The sequence below is a fragment of the Nilaparvata lugens genome, chromosome X (assembly GCF_014356525.2).
Source record: "Nilaparvata lugens isolate BPH chromosome X, ASM1435652v1, whole genome shotgun sequence".
Taxonomy (NCBI): domain Eukaryota; kingdom Metazoa; phylum Arthropoda; class Insecta; order Hemiptera; family Delphacidae; genus Nilaparvata; species Nilaparvata lugens.
The window spans coordinates 19150382-19157740 of NC_052518.1; positions in this window are offsets into that span (position 1 = coordinate 19150382).

Below are 7359 nucleotides of genomic sequence, written 5' to 3' on the forward strand. Positions count from 1 at the left end.
TCTCATCCGCTCTCACTCTCACCCCACACACTCTCTCTCTCTTCATCGATTCTTCCTCTGTCTTCATCGAATCCTTCATCTGTCCTCATCGATTCTCCAATAAATAAATCTAATCTTATTCTCTTTCTTGCCCGCAAGATCTTTTCTCTCACTCTCAAGCGATTCTCTTTCTTTCTTCACTGACTCTCTCTCACTAACTACATGAATTCCCTTTCTTGCCACTACTTCATGCCTTCTCTTTCACCCTCAAGTAATTCTTTCTCTTACTTCACTAACTCTCTCTCTCTCTGTCTCTAAGAATTCCCTCTCTTGCTCTAACTTAATACATTTTCCCTCACCCTCAAGCGATTATCTCTCTTTCTTCATTGACTCTACTTCTGTCTTCATCAAATCCCTCTCTTCCCCTTACTATCACCCACTTCTCTATCACCTTCAAGCCTTCTTCCCCCTTTATCTCTCTCTCACACATCAATTAACTTATTCTTTAAACCCCCAAATTTATTCCCTCCATCAAACCCACCTTCTTTATCTTACCATCTTTCACCATTATGTATCTCTCACTCATTAGCATAATGCTTTGTAATTAGCAATATAGGATTACAATAATGAAGTACATATTGTAATCTACGAAAATAAATTCAATCCAATAAAAAAATCTCATTGCTAAATAAAAAGACTAGATAATGACCAACAACAGATTTTTTGTAGAATTGAGAAAAAGGTATCGGTTGTTCCACCATTATTTATCATATTTGATAAACAGAAAATTTACCTCTTTGGACTGAGACTGAGTTGACTAGATATTGGTGTAACAGCCGGGACCGGTTACTCGACTTTTGCAAGATCTGTGGTTGGTCAATATCTAGTCTTCGTATTCAAGATAGATAAGTACTACAATATTACACCTTCACAACACTCACAAAGTGAAATCTCTTGACAGTCACCTTTTCTTCCACAACTCACAGATTCTCTTACTCTCTCAAACCCCAAATTTGTTTTGTACTGTCTCTCACTAACTTTAACCGTCTAACCTTCAGTTAACTTCATCCCTTCATCACATAAGTTAATCTCTTTCTTCAAACAAATTCTTACACATCCATCTATCCATCAATTTTTCTTCGAATCTTCTTTCCACACGTGCATCGTTCCCATCAATTTCTGATACTTTGCACTCTCTTTCTCTCTCTCCCTCTCACACACACACACCCACACAAACTCTCTCTCTCTCACTCTCTCTCTCTCTCTCTCTCTCTCTCTCTCTCTCCCTAACTCCGCCCTAATAAAGGCATATAATCAATCAATCAATCTCTCTCTCTCTCTCCACATAAATAAAGTTCTCAATCAATCAATCTCTTTCTCTCTCTCATGCAATAGAGTCATTTCGGACATTATGACTTTGAAAAAGATTGCTGACTGTATCCCTTTCTCCACAAGGATTATGTTGGTCATAACCTTGATTTTCCCAATTTTCAACTACTGTGACATTGTGACTCTTGATATGACAGTTCAACTTTTACAGAGGATGCAGCGTGCCCACAATTACTGTGTACGCTTCATCTTCAACCTTAAGCTACATATACGCACTTCGAACCCGCACCGAGCACGCTCCGCCCTCGTACCGCCCTCGTTCCTCCATCGAACCACTGCCCAACTCACAGGACAGTCATGTTCAACAAGTCGTTTCTTGTGACAGCTTGTGGATTATGGAATTCATTGTAGGCTGAATTGAAGCGCATCGAGTGTGGCCATATTGTTCTTTTTTCTTTGCTTCTCTGATCTTATCATTTCGTCATAAACTTTTTATTTATTTCCTAACAGATCTTTGTCATTTCACATATTACGAATGCTCCATTTTTGAGTTTATTCAATTAATCCACTTATTATTGCTATTTTTACTATTTTTTCATATTAAATACTGTTTTAATGATTTGATTGTATGGTATGAGATGTTGTGATATTTTTCCATAATTGAAAGAATAAGACTTTGATATTGTCAATATCACTTTTATTTATTCGAAAATTAATTTATAATTCAGAACCAGGTTTCATGGTAAAACCTACCACATCTTCAGCTGAACTAATAAGTTTGTTGTTATTGGAGGAACAGGAAATTCAATTTTAGGTTATGTGTTGGGATTGTATAGGGGAAGGAGAATGAAATTTGTTAGTGGGAATGGATGAATTAATGATGAAATTAAACTATGTTAATATTTGAAGAATGGAAAATTACATTTTAAATGGAAATCTAGACATCTTAAAATATATATATATATATATATATATATATATATATATATATATATATATATATATATACATCAAATTTGGTTGGTAGCTTGCTGGTGATTGTATAATCATTTATGGTTTTGAAATTCTGTCTCAATTCTAAAGTTTATAATAATATTATAAAAACAAAAAACAAAGGATATTATTATGAAAACAATTCAGTTGTATTAAGTTGAGTAATACTAGATATTGGAGCTGAGTATGAACATGATATTACCCACTGCCCACTTGTTATGTTAGGTTATAGGTTATACAAGATCTGGCCAATATAACCTAACATAACAAGTGGGCAGTGGGTAATATCATGTTCATACTCAGCTCCAATATCTAGTATTACTCAACTTTTGAACCCTAGAGGGATCTCAATTTCAGGCCATGATCTCCCACTAGCAATAATAATTAACCCCAAAGTTGAACAGAATAATTCAATTACTAAGATCCCCCACCCCTTTATCAAATTTCTTATTAAGTTCTCTCCCCTCTCCCCCTACTATATTAAGCACCTTATAAGGTTAAGTGAAATTTAATATACTAGTTTGATAAATTTCTCAAAATTAAGTTTATATTCAAGTTGGTGCCATGACCAGTACCAACCTAAAGGTAACATTGAGAAAAAAAAAATAGATAAGACTGATTATCTTATTGTGTTTTAGATTAGACTAATCACAATTATTATGAATTGTTTTCATAATAATATCCTTTGTTTTTTGTTTTTGTAATATTATTATAACCTTTAGAATTGAGACAGAATTTCAAAACCATAAATGATTATACAATCACTAGCAAGCTACCAACCAAATTTGATGTGTATATATATATATATAATATATATATATATATATATATATATATATATATATATATTAAGATGTCTAGATTTCCATTTAAAATGTAATTTTCCATTCTTCAAATATTAACATAGTTTAATTTCATCATTAATTCATCCATTCCAACTAACAAATTTCATTCTCCTTCCCCTATACAATCCCAACACATAACCTAAAATTGAATTTCCTGTTCCTCCAATAACAACAAACTTATTAGTTCAGCTGAAGATGTGGTAGGTTTTACCATGAAACCTGGTTCTGAATTATAAATTAATTTTCGAATAAATAAAAGTGATATTGACAATATCAAAGTCTTATTCTTTCAAATACTGTTTTGTTTCATTTTTCTTTTACTGAGTATTGTTGTTAAATTATGATTTAGTATTTTATTGGAGGGTTAAGTGTAAGAGAGGGCCGACTGCACCCTAACTTCGCCCTCCTAGGTCAAAATAAAGGCAGTCATTCAATTCAATTCTCTCTCTCACTCTCTCTCTCTCTCTTTCTCAACTGAAAGTTGAGAATCAACGGCTGCAATAATTTTCGAAATGCTGAATTTCAAATAAATTAGATAATTAACATACGTTGTAGGTGATACTTTATAGGTTGCAATCTCTTCTATATTAGGTGTACATAATGATAACATCTACTATTGTCACAGCTCGAATAATGGAAGCCATTTTGTGTAAAGAATTTATTAATAGAACAGAAGGGTAGGTAGTTTATATAGGGGCAGTGTTTCATTAAACGTCATCTCAGACATTCATCACTAAAATATAACAGTACTCAATTTGCTACTTTTATCGTTATATGCAACTCCCAATAGTTAATTATACTATATAATATTTTTTATACTTCACCGTTCAATCCTATTTAAAACTCATCTAACATAATCTAGCACTTTCTCAATCGTCTCCTCTACTTCTTATTTTTCTTTCTCATTTCTCTTCTTAATCTTATAGCTATTATGATTAATAGAATATTGTTGTAATTATTACATTTATTATAACTGTTAGATTGTTGCGATGATGATGATTATTATTCTTTTCTATTATTCTTCTTCTTCTTCTTCTTCTTCTTCTTCTTCTTCTTCTTCTTCTTCTTCTTCTTCTTCTTCTTCTTCTTCTTCTTCTTCTTCTTCTTCTTCTTCTTCTTCTTCTTCTTCTTCTTCTTCTTCTTCTTCTTCTTCTTCTTCTTCTTCTTCTTCTTCTTTAATAGTAATAGTAATTTGGCCGAAAATCTCAACTGTCGCAAAAGGTCGAAGATTTGATTTTAATCACCATCTGACCGATTCTCAAACAGTCGAATCCCATTTGATAGAAAAATTTTGTAGTTCGTCACAAATGGTCAAATCCTTAGGTAGAAGAGTTTTGTAGTTTGTCGCAAATAGTAGAATCCCAAAGTATACTTTAGTATACTTTCCCATATGGTCGAATCCCATCTAGCCAATGAGTTTCGATCATTTGCAAGAAACTATAACACTTTTCTACTATCACATACACCCTGAGTAGCTTAAGAGGTGGGTGATTAATACCCAGGTGTTCTCCTGGATGACTTAGCTCAGTCGTAATGTGGGCGGGGAAAGGAGGCAAGTCGAAGTTCCTCTTCTTTCTTCTTTGTGCCTCAGCTGGCGTGGACACAACCTCCTGGTGCTTCTGACGGCGTGAAGGTCGCCCTCTTCTCTGATGACACCACTCTGATGTAATTTTGTATTGGCCTCACGGCCTCGGTTCCGCTCCAGTATAGTAGGAAGAGGAAGGATAGACAGGAGGGACGGCAGCCAACGGGCCGCTGTGCCCGGAGAGGATACAAGGGGGGGGGGCGGCAGCCAACGGGCCGCTGTGCCCTGGGAGGATGGAAGGTTAGGGACGGCAGACGACGGTCTGCTGTGCCCTGGGGAGATAGAAGGTTAGGGACGGCAGACGACGGTCCGCTGTGCCCTGGGAAGATGGAAGGATAGGGACGGCAGACGACGGTCAGCTGTGTCCTGGGGAGATGGAAGGATAGGGACAGCAGACAACGGTCTGCTGTGCCCTGGGGAGATAGAAGGTTAGGGACAGCAGACGACGGTCTGCTGTGCCCTGGGGAGATGGAAGGATAGGGACGGCAGACAACGGTCCGCTGTTCCCTGGGGAGATAGAAGGTTAGGGACGGCAGACGACGGTCCGCTGTGCCCTGGGGAGATGGAAGGGTAGGGATGGCAGACAACGGTCCGCTGTGCCCTGGGGAAATGGAAGGATAGGGACGGCAGACAATGGTCCGCTGTGCCCTGGGGAGAATAGAAGGTTAGGGACGTACGGCAGCCAATGGGCTGCTGTACAAGGACAGGAGGTCAGGGACGTACGGCAGCCAACGGGCCGCTGTACAAAGACAGGAGGTTTGATTGATTGATTGTGTACTTTATTTATGTAGATTACAATATATACTGGCAATATACACTTACAATATACACTTATATACAATAGCTTACAATACAGCAAAATTATAGATGAATTTACATAATATAGACTAAGAAAATAACTATTGAACTGTATATCATATGAAAAAGCAATTTGTAATATAATAACTATAGATAATAATCATATTGTTATGCATCTACATAAATTGTCAAGGGACAACCCTTGATGACTTTCCTATCACAGGAATCCTCTGTGCCATACGCATCACTGCTGTCTTGTTTGGAGTTTTATTCTCCTTTTCATATCACAGACACATTTGAGTGCTCTCTTCCCGCATCTTTTACATGGCAGGATTTCGGGACAGTGTAATCTCCAGTGCCCCTGTTTCTTGTATCGCCAACACATGGGTTCAGACTCGCTAAGAGAGGGTTGGTTACTTCTAGGGGTTATCACTGTCCCGACCTTGGGTCCTGTAATCGTTTTTGTGTCCTCAGTCTTGCGAACCCTCGAGTTCTGTCTATTCTGTTTCTCCTCTGCTTTGATTTGTTCATACTCTTTCGCGAATTTTTCCAACTCGTCAATTCTATGAACATCCAATTGCCGAATATACAATTTGTACCATGAGAGAAGATTTTTATACACTCTCTGTAATTTATTCACGTCTGTGAAACCTCCTCGTCGCCTCATGAGTGTCAGTACATCTTTGAGAAATTCGTCAAATGATTCACCTTCCCTTTGCTTCCTTGCCTGGATTAGATTCTCGAGGTCCTCCTCACAGGTAAGTGGGTAGTAGCGTGATCTGAAATCTGTCACAAAATTGTCCCATGGAAGATTGCTCTGAGTTCATCAATGTGGCAACTGAGGGATTGTACGTTAAGGTGAGCAGCCTTGAAAAGTTTTTTGAAAGAGTGGAGCTTATTTGCTAGAAACATACCTGCGTCATTATTACTATTATTGAAATAATCATACCTACTTGAGGGCGAGCGAGCTGACATGTCAGTGAGAGGCATCATGGAAGCAGCAGACCAATCGTGAACCAACCTCAGAACGACACATGACGGGGAAAATGGGGATGAAACTGATAAAACTTAACCTAAATGAAAAAGTCTCTTGATTCGAGTGCATTCAGTATGCCTTGACAGTTCGGCTCCCTTCACTATTTAAAGCACTGGTTCAAAAATTCACTAAACACAATAAGATGTAGATGTGTGGAGTTTCGGTGATGAATAATCCTAATGGTGAATAAGATGAAGATTGAGGAAGAACTTGTAGTGGGAGATCTGGTCCAAGTGGAGATAGAGCGAGTAGGTATCCAGTAGTGGAAGAATCGGGTCCAAGAGGAGGTAGAGCGAGAAGGAATCCAGTAGTGGAAGTTCGAGTCCAAGTGGAGACAGAGAGAGATGGAATCCAGTGGTGGAAAATCGAGTCCAAGTGGAGATAGAGAGAGATGAAATCCAGTGGTGGAAGATCGTGTTCATGGTGGAGATAGAGCGAAATGGGATCCAGTAAAAACTGAAAAAGAGAAGAAGAAGCCAGCAGAAAAACGAAAAATCTTCGAAGAAAGTTATCAATAGAGGAAAGATACATAATACAACTGATAATGAATAATATTCGCATAAAATTGAAGAGGAATAGTATGATTTAATGTGGGAAAGAATCGAATATTATATGGATAAATATATGGATATTATAATATAACATATGGATATTAGTAGAAGGTAATCAGATAGAAAGAGAAAAGGTAGAAAGATAAATAGATATAGAAAGAGAAATAAACATTTGAACATGCTGGATAGCTAGAGAAAGAATCACAGGGAAAATAATGATAATAATAGGGAAGAAAAGAAGAG